Source organism: Capra hircus, chromosome 6 (genome assembly GCF_001704415.2).
Source record: "Capra hircus breed San Clemente chromosome 6, ASM170441v1, whole genome shotgun sequence".
In the NCBI taxonomy this organism is placed as follows: Eukaryota; Metazoa; Chordata; class Mammalia; order Artiodactyla; family Bovidae; genus Capra; species Capra hircus.
The window spans coordinates 33030722-33047943 of NC_030813.1; positions in this window are offsets into that span (position 1 = coordinate 33030722).

The window sequence follows — 17222 nt, forward strand, 5'->3', positions numbered from 1 at the left end:
TGCTCCACCTGAGGGGCTCTGTCCTTCCTACAAGTAGTTTATTTACCATAATGTCCACTGTTAAAAACTGTGGTCATGCAAAAATTTTTGCTGGAAGATTTTGAGTTTTAATTTAAAAAAATTTCTCTCTCCTATTAACTCCTTATTCTTACATTTTTTATCGTATACTCCCTATAGTTTTATTATCTATTAGATTGTCTTCATTGGAATTCTTTGGGATTTTTTGTTTGCATTATGTAGTATTTTTGGTTGAATTATATAACTGTGTATATTATATATAAATATATATAACAGTCTTCATATGGTAGTTACTTAATAACTGAAGCATATAAAGTTGAACCATTTCATATATAAATGTACAAAAATCTCAGATAAAAGTTTGGAGAACATAGGTATCAACTGGTGAATTGAATGTCTTACTTATTATGTCTAGTACAGTTCTCTGAATGGGCCTCATAGCTCAGTTGGTAAAGAATCTGCCTGCAAAGCAGGAGACCCCAATTCAATTATTGGGTCGGGAAGATCCACTGGAGAAGGGATAGGCTACCCGTTCTAGTACTCTTGGGCTTCCCTTGTGGCTCAGCTGGTAAAGAATCTGCCCTCAATGCGAGAGACCTGGGTTCGATCCCTGGGTTAAGATCCCATAGAGAAGGGAAAGACTACCCACTCAAGTATTCTGGCCTGGAAAGGGTTGGACACGACCGAATGACTTTCACTTTCACAGTTCTCTGTTGAACTGAATCTACTAGAAACACAATATGGTATTAAGAAAAAATATTTTTTCAAATTCTTTTTTCTGAAGAATAGCATATGTAGACTATATTGCTCTCCTTGCGTTTATCTGTAACTATTACATGAGAAGGCAATGGCACCCCACCCACTCCAGCACTCTTGCCTGGAAAATCCCATGGATGGAGGAGCCTGGTAGGCTGTAGTCCATGGGGTCGCTGAGAGTTGGACTCGACTGGGCGACTTCACATTCATTTTTCAGTTTCATGCACTGGAGAAGGAAATGGCAACCCACTCCAGTGTTCTCGCCTGGAGAATCCCAGGGACGGGGGAGTCTGGTGGGCTGTCGTCTATGGGGTTGCACAGAGTCGGACACGACTGAAGCGACTTAACAGCAGCAGCGCATTACATGATAAGGATACTTTTTTTTCCAAACACACAACTTTAAACTTGAATTTTTATTTTTATATATAAAATGTGTATGTACGATAGGTATTCCATCTCAATCATCACAAACTATTTTTAAGAGCTATGAGGTTCATTTACTTATTGAAGAACATTTGCTGAGTTTGCATGAAGTGTCAACACTTTCAGGATCTGGGTACTCAGTGATGAATAAAAAAAATGTTTCTCTTTTATTTTGGGATTTGCATTCTAATGTAGGGCATCAATATCTAGAAATAAATTCATGGAGTGTTAACTGGCTGTCATAAAATTGTAGTGGAGTGGTGCATGTATGACTGAATAATTAGGTGGACAATGGGGCCTCTTTGAGAGGCTACTTCTTTTTTCTTTTTAAATTTTTATTGGAGTATAGTTGATTTACAATGTTGTGTCAGTTTCTGCTGTACACCATAGTGAATCTGTTATGCATAACATATATCCACTGTTTTTTAGACTCTTTTCCCATATAGACCATTACAGAGTATTGAGTAGAGTTCCTTGTGCTATAGAGTAGGTCCTTATTAGTTATCTATTCTACATACAGTTGTGTGTATATGTCAATTCCAGTCTTCTAATTTATCCATCCCCAACTTTATACCCTGGTAACCATGAATTTGTTTTCGACATCTATGATTCTATTTCTGTTTTGTAGATAAGTTCATTTGTACCCTTTTTTAGATTCCATATATTAGTGATATCATATGATACTAATCTTTCTCTTTCTTATTTACTTCACTCAGTATGACAATCTCTAGGTCCATCCATGTTTCTGCAAATGGCATTATTTCATTTTTTTTTATGACTAAAGAATACTCCATGGAATATGTGTACCACATCTTCTTTATAAGGTAATTCAGATTTAAAAAGGTAAGTTTCTATGTAGAGGATCATGTCATCTGCAAACAGTGAGAGTTTTACTTCTTCTTTTCCAATTTGGATTCCTTTTATTTCTTTTTCTGCTCTGATTGCTGTGGCCAAAACTTCTAGAACCATGTTGAATGGTAGCAGTGAAAGTGGGCACCCTTGTCTTGTTCCTGACTTTAGGGGAAATGCTTTCAATTTTTCACCATTGAGGATTATGTTTGCTGTGGGTTTGTCATATATAGCTTTTATTATGTTGAGGAATGTTCCTTCTATTCCGGCCTTCTGGAGAGTTTTCATCATAAATGGATGTTGAATTTTGTCAAAGGCCTTCTCTGCATCTATTGAGATAATCATATGGCTTTTATTTTTCAATTTGTTAATGTGGTGAATTACATTGATTGATTTGTGGATATTGAAGAATCCTGGCATCCCTGGGATAAAGCCCGCTTGGTCATGGTGTATGATCTTTTTAATGTGTTGTTGGAGTCTGATTGCTAGAATTTTGTTGAGAATTTTTGTATCTATGTTCATCAGTGATATTGGCCTGTAGTTTTCTTTTTTTGTGGCATCTTTGTCAGGTTTTGGTATTAGGGTGATGGTGGCCTCATAGAATGAGTTTGGAAGTTACCTTCCTCTGCAATTTTCTGGAAGAGTTTGAGGAGGATAGGTGTTAGCTCTTCTCCAAATTTTTGGCAGAATTCAGCTGTGAAGCCGTCTGGACCTGGGCTTTTGTTTGCTGGAAGATTTCTGATTACTGTTTCAATTTCTGTGCTTGTGATGGGTCTGTTAAGATTTTCTATTTCTTCCTGGTTCAGTTTTGGAAAGTTGTACTTTTCTAAGAATTTGTCCATTTCTTCCAAGTTGTCCATTTTATTGGCATATAATTGCTGATAGGAGTCTCTTATGATCCTTTGTATTTCTGTGTTGTCTGTTGTGATCTCTCCATTTTCATTTCTAATTTTATTGATTTGATTTTTCTCCCTTTGTTTCTTGATGAGTCTGGCTAATGGTTTGTTAATTTTATTTATCCTTTCAAAGAACCAGCTTTTGGCTTTGTTGATTTTTGCTATGGTCTCTTTTGTTTCTTTGGCATTTATTTCTACCCTAATTTTTTTTAAATTTTTTTATTTTTTTTTATTTTTTAAATTTTAAAATCTTTAATTCTTTCTACCCTAATTTTTAAGATTTCTTTCCTTCTACTAACCCTGGGGTTCTCCATTTCTTCCTTTTCTACTTGCTTTAGGTGTAGAGTTAGGCTATTTATTTGACTTTTTTCTTGTTTCTTGAGGTATGCCTCTATTGCTATGAACTTTAGCACTGCTTTTATAGTGTCCCACAGGTTTTGGGTTGTTGTGTCTTCATTTTCATTTGTTTCTATGCATATTTTGATTTCTTTTTTGATTTCTTCTGTGATTTGTTGGTTATTCAGAAGCGTGTTGTTCAGCCTCCATATGTTGGAATTTTTAATAGTTTTTCTCCTGTAATTGAGATCTAATCTTAATGCATTATGGTCAGAAAAGATGTTTGGAATGATTTTAATTTTTTTGAATTTACCAAGGCTAGAGTTATGGCCCAGATGTCATCTATCCTGGAGAAGGTTCTGTGAGCACTTGAGAAAAAGGTGAAATTCATTGTTTTGGGGTGAAATGTCTTATAGATATCAATTAGGTCTAACTGGTCTATTGTATCATTTAAAGTTTGTGTTTCTTTGTTAATTTTCTGTTTAGTTGATCTGTCCATAGGTGTGAGTGAGGTATTAAAGTCTCCCACTATTATTGTGTTATTGTTAATTTTCGCTTTCATACTTGTTAGCATTTGTCATACATATTGAGGTACTCCTTTGTTGGGTGCATATAGATTTATAATTGTTATATCTTCTTGGATTGATCCTTTGATCATTATGTAGTGGCCTTCTTTGTCTCTTTTCACAGCCTTTCTGGATTTATGTCAATGTATGGCAAAACCAATACAGTATTGTAAAAAAATAATAATAATAATAAAAAATAAAGAGCACACACACACACAAAAGGTAATTTTGACTCTCTTCATAGACTTTTAAGAATTAAAAAAAGGACTAAATATGCTACCATTCAGGCTTATACTCTGGAAATTTAAAAAGTTTGCTTTATTTTAATTGGCTTCTCATAAATCCAAATACATGTTTATTAAATTGATATTAGATGCTATTTCTTATTAACTAGATGTTTGAACAAAAATTCATGGGCGAATTTTATAATTGAATTCTGCCTTTATTTCATTTTTTTTCCAATTTCTTCACCTTTTCTTCATTATTCTTTTTCCATCCTCATTTTATTCTTCAGAATGACAGTGTTCTAATGCTGCTTAACATTCAGCATATAGGGACTGGTTACTATATATTTTAAAGTATCTTTAAATTTTAAAAAGTTAACTCATTATTGAGATTATGTATAAACAGGGCATTAGGGCTCTTTTTTTTTTTTTTGCCTTTTTTCTTTTTATCAGTCTTGATTCAGAACAATTCAACCTAGTAAGATGTGGATGAGTTAAATTAATGTGATTACATAGATTAATTACCCCTAGAGTAGATTACCCCTAGAATATAGAGATAAAGCATATACTTAATTATTTCTGAGTTATAGAGATGGATAAAGCTGTTAGTATATTAGTACTCTGCAATGTCATAACTCAAGAACAAATGTAATCTAAAGATCTCCTTACACAAATACACAAGGAAGGACTCGTTTACTGAGCAGAATTTGGTTTAGCTGATATTAAAGTGTGGCTAAGCAGTCACTTGCATGGCAAAACTTGAATTTCTACCTGTAATAACAATTTCATTCACTTCCATCCCACAGTTTTTACTACATTTTCTTGATTTAGGAAGGCATTTTCTATCTTCAAATTTTCCCTGTATAACATTTTTACTAGAAGCTAAGGTTCACAAGGGATCATATTTGTACATATATTGTTCTAATGATTACTAACACCTAGCACACTTCACATTAAGGCATTTGCTACTTTTATGAGTGTTTTCTTTTTAAATAATTGAATACATAAGCAATATATAGAGAAGTAAATATATTTTAGTCCAATCATTACAACTATGCTCTCATCTTTGTATAAATAATACCTCTAAAAGGATTAAAGACACCCTAGATACATTAGTTCTTCTTCACAAATTTGTCAGAAGTTCTGAATATATGTATAAAGAAAATATTGCTTAGAGAAAAACAAGCAAGAGCTGTAGGATTGAGTAGGCCCACATATTTTTCTATCTGATGTGCAAATTTATCATATATTTAGTCCAAAATGAATTATAGTTTTTAAGAAAAATTCATGCAGTTAGCAAAGGTTTTTTAAAACCTTATAACCGTGATGTCTGTTTTATACACTTACTTACCTGGTCCCCACTACAAGAAATATCAGATATTTGTAAAATAGCTAAATCATTTTGATCATAAATGATTCATTCAATGCAATAATAATTTTATAGATTTAAGGAAGCATGTGGTTTTCCAGAGGTTTTAATATTTTTAATCAACTTTTTGAAGTTTTGGATATCAGTATCGAGCATGTGCTATTGATGAAATGAAATGTCCTTTATAAAGGGGAAAGTCTTGTTTCTATAATTTACATTTTGTTGTGCTTCTGAGAATAATTTGGTATAAGATTTTAAAATTATCATTGTTTTTTAAAGCTTCAAGGCTAGTCTTGCTTTGTATTTATTATTCCAAATCCCCTTTGTGATATACCTTCAGGCAGGCATATCATTTATTTGTATAACATATGCATGACAAATAAAGGACAGTGGTTGTATAATATTTAGACTTTACCAATTTTCAAAATATAAAAATTATTGTAGTGATCATTTCATAGAAATGAATGTATATATATGTATATATAAAACATAGATATGTAACCTATATTAATGTATTTTTATATTACATAATGAAGTATACATTGAAATGTATTATGTTGCAAGTCCAAGTGCATTTCTTATCTATATTACTGATGCCAAAAATGCTCTATATGAACAAAAAGGGAGTGCTACATCTCTAGTTGAACTCTAAAGCTTATTTTTTTTATTTTATAACACGTATTTTGCTTAATTAGTTAGATAGTCACATTTATTGTAGGTAGATTTAGTGTCAGATAATAATATGACATTGAACATTAGATTTATGGGGCATTTTACATGTGGACTTTAAGAGGAGATCAAATAAGCCATAAAATAAAATACTACATATTTTATTGCTTGTAATTACTTAAAAAATTAACCAAAAAGAATGCAAATTGCTCATTGGTATTAACTGCTGAGCAAACAAAAATAATAAACTATTATTTAGAGGACAATTTAAAGCTATCTAAATATAAAATTTAAGCTGGAAATAGACTGAAGTTTTCAAATACATGATGTATCTACACAACACATTCTGGCAAGTAATGAATTAATGCATAAGTCCACAGGCAGCAGTTACTTGACACCTAGTTTCCCACATTTATCATATGAAAAAACTGCTGATCAGATTTCAGTTTTTCACCCATACACACAAATGCAGGTATTGATTGTCATCCAAAGCAGCATCTTGGAAAAGATAGGTCACTGGTTTTCCCCAAGGAAAGATTTCATTAAAACATTTATTTTAGATTCTTACTTTTGGATTCTGTTTTGACATAGCTGTCCTATACAGTTTGAATCAAAAGCTATATTTTTATATTGTTAGACTGCCAGCTTTAGTTTGACATACTGATGTAGTCCAATCCTTTCAATGATTGAATAGATGAAGAAAGCATTCTGAAATTCAACAGTATTGATAAAAGCACTATAGAAGTGCAAATGGTTGACATGTGATATACTGCTCTTGAAATTTCATCAATATTATTCCTTCAACACATATCAGTAATAAGAATTTAAAATCAAATATAGTAGTGAATAGTGGAACAAATTATATGAACCAATGGTAATTATCTTTTGAAGACTAAATGCCTGGGGAGTCTAAAATGGGGCTTTTCCAAGGAACTTACAATATACATGTGAATTCAAGACACACAAAAAGCTAAATAGCAGTATGGTTGATTCATAAAAATTGAATATGAAGAAATGTGAAACATAGCATGCCTATACATCATTAGTCAGTAAAAGAAAGGGCCAGAACTTTAGCATTAAGTGTTCAGATTTGTCTAGAAGATGTGGCCTAAAAGTTTTAAATAGTGGATAGATTGAGCCCAATCTGGAGGAAAGGATGGTTTGATTGGGTAGAAAATAGTAGGGTGTCATCTCAAGAGATTAAAAAAATCTGACAGCAAATGATTGATGAGCACTTGGGCATGTGTGCTTGTATCCACACTTAGGAAAGCAGGATGAACTGTAGGGATGAAGCAAGACCTCCCTTTTCCCAGTGTGCTTCAAATAATGGACAAAATCCAGGTGTCAACAAGAAGTTAATGAGCATATTGCCTCTAACTCTAAGTAAATAGAAGATGCTTTATGTTTTAACTCCAGGTTATGAAGGAAACATATGTTTCAAACATTTTGAATATTGAGGGAATATAGTCAGTTTCTTAGGCAATTTTTTTGTACAGTCTGTACGATTCTTAAACATATATCCAGTAGTAAGAAACAGAAAAACACCTAAGATACAATAGCAAGCTACTATCCAGCGTACAAGACTACCCTCGTGTTCTTTCTTCCTCTTTTCATTTCTGGTCAATACCTGAGGATAGGCAGTGAAGAAAGTAACTACAAAAGAGACTGTGACCAGAGAATGAGTAAGTCTGATTCATCAGACTCTGTCTCCATTCTCTAAAAGTGAAGCATTCATTCTCTTGGCCAAAGACAAGGATCTTAGTATGTGAACTGCATTTATAAAGATTTGAAAATGCCTACATACACATTTCTGCCATAAATTAAACTTTCCTTTCAATAATCTAGGATGTCACCTGATGGAAATAATTGGTGTATCTATGTTGATATTAGTATATAGGATTTTTCTGGATATTTTTAGGCTTCCTTGTTGTTTCAGACAATAAAGAATCTGCTTGCAATGCTGGAAACCCAAGTTTGATCCCTGTGTTGGAAAGATCTCCTGGAGAAGGGAATTGTTACCTACTCCAGTATTCTTGCCTGAAGAATTTTGAGGCTAAAGGTCATTAAATGGGAAACTTTAATCTCTCAGCCAAAATAGACTCATCCACAAAGTATGGAACAATTGCATTCAAAGCCAAAGGGCATGAAGTTACAGATAGATAGATGGAACAAGAAAGAAAAAGGAGTAATAGTGGGGATTAGAGCTTGGACAGGACAGCTACTTATAGGTAAGGAATTTTGTCCATCACTCAGACAAGCCTCCTTGAATGGCTTGTGACTTGTGCTTAATTTCCCCAATAAGATGATAGGTGCTGAGAGAGGGCATCCAAGGGCACACTAAAACCACAATCACAGAAAACTAATCAATCTAATCACATGGACCGCAACCTTGTCTAACTCAATGAAACTAAGCCATGCTGTGTAGGGCCACCCAAGATGGATGAGTCATGGTGGAGGGTTCTGACAAAGTGTGGTCCACTAGATAAGGGAATGGCAAACAACTTCAGTGATCTTGCCTTGAGAACCCCATGAACAGTATGAAAGGCAAAAAGATAGGACACTGAAAGATGAACTCCCCAGTTGGGTAGGTGCCCAATATGCTACTGGGGATCAGTAGATCACAGATCTCCACTGGAGATCAGTGGAGAAATAACTCCAGAAGGAATGAAGAGACAGAGCTAAAGCAAAAACAAAACAAAACAAAACCACTCAGTTGTGGATGTGACTGATGATCGAAGCAAGGTCTGATTCTTTAAGAGCAATACTGCATAGGAGCCTGGAATGTTAGGTCCATGAATCAAGGCAAATTGGCAGTGGACAAATAGGAGATGGAAAGAGTAAACATCAACATTTTAGGAATCAGTGAACTAAAATGGACTAGAATGGGGTAATTCAACTCAATTAACCATTATATCTATTACTGAGGGCAAGAATCTCTTAGAAGAAATGGAGTAGCCATCATAGTCAACAAAAGAGTCTCAAATGCAGTACTTGGATACAATCTCAAAAATGACAGAATGATCTCTGTTCATTTCCAAGGCAAACCATTCAATATCACAGTAATCCAAGTCTATGCCCCAACCAGTAATGCTGAAGAAGCTGCAGTTGAACGGTTTTATGAAGACCTATAAGACCTTTTAGAGCTAACACCCCAAAATATGTCCTTTTCATTATAGGGAACTGGAATGCAAAAGTAGGAAGTCAAAAAATACCTGGACTGACAGGCAAATTTGGCCTTGGAGTACAGAATGAAGCAAGGTAAAGGCTAATAAAGTTTTGCCAAGAGAACACGCTGGTCATAGCAAACACCCTATTCCAATAACACAAGAGAAGACTCTACACATGGACATCACCAGATGGTCAACACTGAAATCAGATTGATTATATTCTTTGGAGCCCAATAAGGAGAAGCTCTATATAGTCAGCAAACACAAGACCAGGAGCTGACTGTGGCTCAGATCATGAACTCCTTATTGCCAAATTCAGACTCGAATTGAAGAAGTATGGAAAACCACTAGACCATTCAGGTATGACCTAAATCAAATCCCTTACAGTGGAAGTGAGAAATAGATTTAAGAGACTAGATCTGATAGACAGAGTCCTTGAATAACATTTCAAGATGGAGGTTCATGACATTATACAGGAGATAAGAATCAAGATCATCCCCAAGAAGAAACGCAAAAAATAAAAATGGCTGTCTGAGGATGCCTTACAAATAGCTGTGAAGAGAAGAGAAGCAAAAAGCAAAGGAAAAAAGGAAAGTTATACCCATTTGAATGCAGAGTTCCAAAGAATAGCAAGGAAAGAAAAGAAAGCCTTCCTCAGTAATCAATGCAAAGACATAGAGGAAAACAATAGAATGGAAAGACTTGGGATCTCTTCAAGAAAATTAGAGATACCAAGGGAACATTTCATGCAAAAATGGGCTCAATAAAGAACAGAAACTATGGACCTCACAGAAGCAGAAGATATTAAGAGATGGTAAGAATATACATAAAAAACTGTGCAAAAAAGATCTTCAGGACACAGATAATCATGATGGTGTGGTGACTCACCTAGAGCCAGACATCCTGGAATGTGAAGTCAAGTGGGCCTAAGGAAACAAAGCTAGTGAAAGTGGTGGAATTCCAGTTGAGCTATTTCATATCCTAAAAGATGATGCTGTGAAAGTGACACACTCAATATGCCAGTAAATGTGGAAAACTCAGCAGTGGCCACAGGACTGGAAGCAGTCAGTTTTCATTCTAATCCCAAAGGAAGGCAATGCCAAAGAATACCCAAACTACCACACAATTACACTCATCTCACACGCTAGCAAAGGAATGCTCAAAATTTTCCAAGCCAGGCTTCAACAATACATGTACCATGAAATTCCAGATGTTCAAGCTGGTTTTAGAAAAGGCAGAAGAACCAGAGATCAAATTGCCAACACCCACTGGATCATCAAAAAAGCAAGAGAGTTCCAGAGAAGCATCTATTTCTGCTGTATTGACTATAGCAAAGCCTTTGACTGTGTGGACCACAATAAACTGTGCAAGTTCTGAAAGAGATGGGAATACCAGACCACCTGACCTGCCTCTTGAGAAATCTGTATGCTGGGCAGGATGCAACAGTTAGAAATGGACATGGAACAACAGACTGGTTCCAAATAAGAAAAGAAGTACGTCAAAGCTGTATATTGTCAGCCTGCTTATTTAACGTCTATGCAGAGTACACCATGAGAAACGCTGGGCTGGAAGAAGCACAAGCTGGAATGAAGATTGCTGGGAGAAATATCAATAACCTCAGATATGCAGATGACACCACCCTTATGGCAGAAACTGAAGAAGAACTAAAGGGCTTCTTGATGAAATTGAAAGAGGAGAGTGAAAAAGTTGGCTTAAAGCTCAACATTCAGAAAATGAAGATCAAGGCATCCGGTCCTACAACTTCATGGCAAACAGATGGGGAAACAGTGACAGACTTTATCTTTTGGGGCTCCAAAATCACTGCAGATGGTGACTGTAGCCATGAAATTAAAAGACGCTTACTCCTTGGAAGAAAAGTTATGACCACCCTAGACAGTATATTAAAAAGCAGAGACATTACTTTGCCAACAAAGATCCATCTAGTCAAAGCTATGGTTTTTCCAGTAGTCATGTATGGATGTGAGAATTGAACTATAAAGAAACCTGAGCAAGGAAGAATTGATGCTTTTGAACTGTGGTGTTGGAGAAGATGCTTCAGAGTCCCTTGGACTGCAAGGAGATCCAACAAATCCATCCTAAAGAAAATCAGTCCTGAATGTTCATTGGAAGGAATGATGCTGAAGTTGAAACTACAAAACTTTGGCCACCTGATGTGAAGAACTGACTTATTGGAAAAGAGCCTGATGCTGGGAAAGATTGGAGGCGGGAGGAGAAGAGGCCAACAGAGGATGAGATGGTTCAGTGGCATCACTGACTCAATGTACATAAGTTTGAGCAAGCCCTGGGAGTTGGTGATGGACAGGGAGGCCTGTCATGCTGCAGTCCCTGGCGTCGCAAAGAGTCGGAAATAACTGAGTGACTGAACTGAACTGAACCGTGGAATGTTCATTCAACAATTACTTGTGGAATTGAACATTGAAATCAAAGGGAAAAGTGTAGTCAAAACATATGGAAATTCACCCATAAAAATGAAAAACAGATAAATTAGCCATTTAAATAGGTAAAAGTTTTTTAATTGAGTATTTTGAATATTTTGGTTAGTCAAGTTGATATGGCAGGAAATACAGTCAGAGGTTTAGAAAATAGTAGTGAATCCTTCTCAAAACTGATCAACTTTCAGAGGAACAGTTATTTTGCCTATCCAGTTGTGAAAAGAAAAACTGATGATGATCTAGAAGTACCTGATTTTTAAAATCTCTGCAGTTGTGGCATAGTAATACTATTAAGTATATTTTAAATCATGGTCCCACCCTAATTATGATAAAGCTATTTCATTTATAGAATAATTAAATGATTTTAAAGAAAAGGGAGATTATAGATTAACTATAGACATGATACATTGCCAAATAAAGTATAAGTCCTATGAAAAATAGGAAAAACAAATTTGTAGTTCAGATTTATATATATCACATGTATATACATGTTATATATAAGTAATAAGAAGAGATATGTATAAGAAATAATCCTTTACAGAAACAAAAATAATATAGAATTAGAAATCAGAACTATCATTATGATACTTTATCTTTTTTATGATATTCATTACAACATTGTAAGTTTTATAACTTGATAATTTAATTATATAAGAATGATTGGTTTAAATTCATTGAATGTTTGAGGTTCATTATAGTGTCTGAGATCCATTTTTTCCCCTGCCTTTACACATAGAGTAGTTTCTGAACATTGCAACAAGAGCTGTCCCTTTTCTTAGTTACTGAACTAAATAAAGGACAGTGGGTTTCCTGGACTGTGATGGAGAATGTGGTGAAATGAGAATTGGAACTCAGCTGAGGGTTTTTAAACCCAAAGAAGAGACAATGTTACCATTTAATCAAGCTTTGGATTTTAATCAGTTTGGGGATAGGGACACAAACTCCTCTGTTTGCTGTTCCATGTCTTTAAACAGTCTCATGAGAGTAAAATCATCAAAGTGTATTCTGTAAATGTGGAATTAACAAGGCAAAACTAAAGACACTTAGGTTTGCATCATGAATTGTGGCTTTTGACTAAATTGTCTAGAGAAAGCTTTCTGATTACCTAGAAACTTAACCTTTTTCATTTCCCAATTGGAATTGTTGGTTTAGCTTTGTCAACAAATCTAATGCCAATCAAATGAAGGTGCAAATTCAGGTTAAAAAAAAATAAAAAGAACATGATGACAGAAAGTCCCGTGTATGTAAACATTTGGAATTCCATATTAATGAAAATTCAATCTAAAACAAATCCATTTGAGTATTTATGTCAACTTTGTCTATGCAGAAATCTAATTTCCTATGTAAAAATAAAGTGATTATGGAAAATTATACCACTTTGGAGACCTAGGAACTTTTGAATTTGAAAAAAAAAGAAGAGTGTGAAACAGATTTTTCTCATGTCACTTTTTATAAAGCAGCAAAGCATTAATCTTCCCTTACTTTTATTGAAATAAGTGTTTAATAGCACTTCTCTGAAATTTGTACAAGTTCCACATTTACGTAATTTGACTAGTTTTTCTTACATGCAATTAACTTTCACGCTCCAGAAAGATTCAATTATGATGGCTGTAAATATCAAAAATTAACTGTCAATTGGTACTTAGAATCACATTCTAATTGACAAAAAAAGGCTTTTTACATTTTGCATTTGAATTAGTATGTAATAAACAGCAGAAAGCATTCACATCCTTACCTGTTCTGTGAGCCTATTAGGATAAACTAATTAGGTAATGTTTATGTAACATATATCAGCTGCCCTGGTGGCTCAGAGGTTAAAGCGTCTTCCCACAATGCTGGAGACCTGGGTTTGTTCCCTGGGTTGGGAAGATCCCCTGTAGAAGGAAATGGCAACCCACTCCAGTATTCTTGCCTGGAGAATCCCATGGATGGAGGAGCCTGGTGGGCTACAGTCCATGGGGTCGCAAAGAGTCGGACACGACTGAGCGACTTCACTCACTCACTCACTCACTCACTCACTCACTCACTCACTCACATGTAACATATATATATATATATACATACTAATTCTTGTACCTTAAAGAGTTTCATAATATTAAAGTTCCAGTGTTAAATGTAACAAATTTTTTTTAATTTTTATTTTTACTACAAATTTTTTTCAAATGAATGATTGAGAGTAATATGTTTATTATCTTAGGTCTATTTTAAGACTGAGAGTAAAAGTCCCTTGACTCATTCTGTAAGTGGGATAACATGATTTATGATGTAAAGTAATGAGGCAATCTCTTTTGCAAAACTGGCTAAACACTTTTGAAATAGAATACAATTTAGTATGTTAAGATGTTTCCCTGTTTCTGAGATGTCTGCATGTGGAGTATTGACTCTGATCGTAAATGTTGTTTGTTTGGAAAATTTAGCAGTTTGCTCTGGGATTATCAGAGTGAGTTGATGAGGTTAACCTGATTCCTAAGAACAATTTATTTTAATTCAGGAAAATATTTTATTATATATAGTACCTTTTGGGTTTTAAATGTTTCTTGAAAAATAAATCAAATTGCTAGGAATCATAGCAAAAATACTTGAATGTATTCATTCATCCTTAAGTCGAATATGGGAAATTATTCCTGCTTCATCATCTGTCCATGGTGGCAGGTAAGACACAAATGGCTCTGAGAACAATGTTGGACAAACATATTTGTTCTTGTTCTATAATTTTTCTACTTCACAACCTATGTATACACTCCTCTATTTGTATAACCAGTTTCATGAAGTTTACATTTAGAATGTTATATCATTTGAAGTAGAATACAATTTAGAGTGGCCACTCTCCATTACATAGAGTGAGACACAACTACCTAAGCTAAATCCAAATATCATATAAGATCAGCCACTAGAGAACTTTTATTTCATATATCTCCTCTGTGTTGGTATATTAGAAGTTCCATCTATATACAGTAGTAGTTTGTAACTTCATCCATGAGTTTTGTGGTACATCTCAGTTTGAACTTGCAGCTGTCTCCTTTCTAATTAAACCCATAAAAGAAATAAGTATTTTCCTAACTTTGATCTAAGAACACTTACTTATAACAAAGATTTCAATAATTTTTAGCAAAATGAGAAAAAGATTATTTTTCCTAAAGCTAAGTATATTTAGGGCTTCTCTGGTGGCTCAGATGGTAAAGAATCCGCCTGCAATGAGGGAGACCTGAGTTTAGTTCCTGGCTTGGAAAGATCCCCTGGAGGAAGGCATGACAACCCTCTTGAGTGTTCTTGCCTGGAGAATCTCCATGGACAGAGGAGCCTGGCAGGCTACAATCTATGGGGTCTCAAAGAGTCGGACGTAACTGAGTGACAAAGCACAAGTATAGTTAACATATTTTTGGAATTATGTTGCTTCTACTTTATTGAATAGATGTTTTTGATAAACATGCTACTGCTGCTAAGCCGTTTCAGTCATGTCCAACTCTGTGTGACCCCATAGCTGGCAGCCCACCAGGCTTCCTTGTACCTGGGATTCTCCAAGCAAGAACACTGGAGTGGGTTGCCACTGCCTTCTCCGATGATAAACATAAATGATAGCAAATATCAGTAACTTTGGAAGAATGAAATGCTTGCAATTCTGTATGAGTGACATCACTTCCTTTTTTCCCCTAAGTGCACTATAGGACTGATGAAAAGTTCTGATTCTCTAAAGGCTGTTAACTGGAAATAGGGCTGTCCTAAGGGTTTGGGGATGTGTGTAAATGACTTACAGGGCAGACCTACACTGTTAGATATAATGGAATCATTCCTTGGAAGCAAGTTTAGGAAATTTATCAGAGTGCCCAAATCCTAGCCTTAGGTAAGCAAGGTTTTTAAAACTTTGTAAGATGTTTTTAAAATTGGGGGGAAAGAAAATATAGCAAGAGCCTCAGTTTGAGCCTAAGAGAGAACTATGCAAAAGTGAATTTGCCTAGTGGCCTGCTACTCCAAGAGGCTTCCCAGGTGGTTCAGTGCTAAAGAATCTGCCTGCCAGGCAGGACATGCAAGAGATATGGGTCCAATCCCTGGGTCAGTAAGATCCCCTGGAGTAGGAAATCGCAACCCACTCCCATATTCTTGCCTGCATGATTCCATGGACTCAGGAGCCTCTTGGGTTACAGTCTGTGGGGTTACAATGAATTGGATACAATTGTGTGTATTCATACACTGATGCTCCAAGGTTTCCAAATGCATATTTGCTTGGGGCTAAGAAACCTGTTGAGAAAAGAATTCATACTCTATCTACTGCTCATGACAAGATTGGTTGGAATACTTGACACAATTTAAGTGATTTCTTAAAGAACATATTCCAAATGCTTAGTAATTTTCTGTAAGCTTTATTACTACTTTTATATTGTGTCTTTAACACTGTGAAAATAAAGCCAAAATTTCCAAGTATTCTGTTTTATTAATTTAATAAAATTGTGTTTGTTACTTGCATGTATGCAAAGTAAGTCTCTTCAGTCGTGTGTGATTCTTTGTGACCCTATTGACTATGGCCCACGAGACTCCTCTGTCCATAGGATTCTCCAGGCAGATTTTAATTTTCTTCCATGTTATACTGAAAAATGGTATCGAAGGCTTACGTATGTTTAATCCATCTTTTAATTATATGTATGTGTGCCTGTTTGTGGGTTTAATCACTAAATCCTATTCAACTCTTTTGTGATCCCATGGATTGTAGCCCACCAGGCTCCACTGTTCATGGGATTTCCCAGGCAAGAATACTGGAGTGGGTTGCCATTTCCTTCTCCAGGGGATCTTCCTGACCCAAGGACTGAACCCACAGATCCTGCCACATCCCCTGCATTGTAGGTGGATTCTTTACCACTGAGCTACTAGAGAAGCCCATGTCAAAATTGTATAGACATATTCCTTACATGGTAATTGACTCTCATGTGGGCTTCAATCCTCTCCCTGGCATGTACACATTGTATGATCAAGGGCAAGTCATGGAGCCTCCTAAACCTTTATGTCCTTCTTCTTGTGTGAGATCCAGTTTTAATACTACATACCACTTAGTTTTATAATTGGGATTATATGATAACATCCACATTGGTTCTTACATCAATGTGTGGCACATCAAAGAAGACAATTCAAGTTAACTATTTTTATTAATAGTTGTAGCATTTTGTATTGTGGAAAAATCTGAGCTTATCGTGAGTTTTGTACTGGGGTAGTAACCACTCTATACAGTCAACAAAAAAGAGACCAGGAGCTGACTGTGGCTCAGATCATGAACTCTTTATTGCCAAATTCAGACTTAAATTGAAGAAAGTAGGGAAAAACACTAGACCATTCAGGTATGACCTAAATAAAATCCCTTATGATTATACAGTGGAAGGGAGAAATAGATTTAAGGGCCTAGATCTGATAGATAGAGTGCCTGATGAACTCTGGAATGAGGTTCGTGACATTTTACAGGAGACAGGGATCAACACCATCCCCATGGAAAAGAAATGCAAAAAAGCAAAG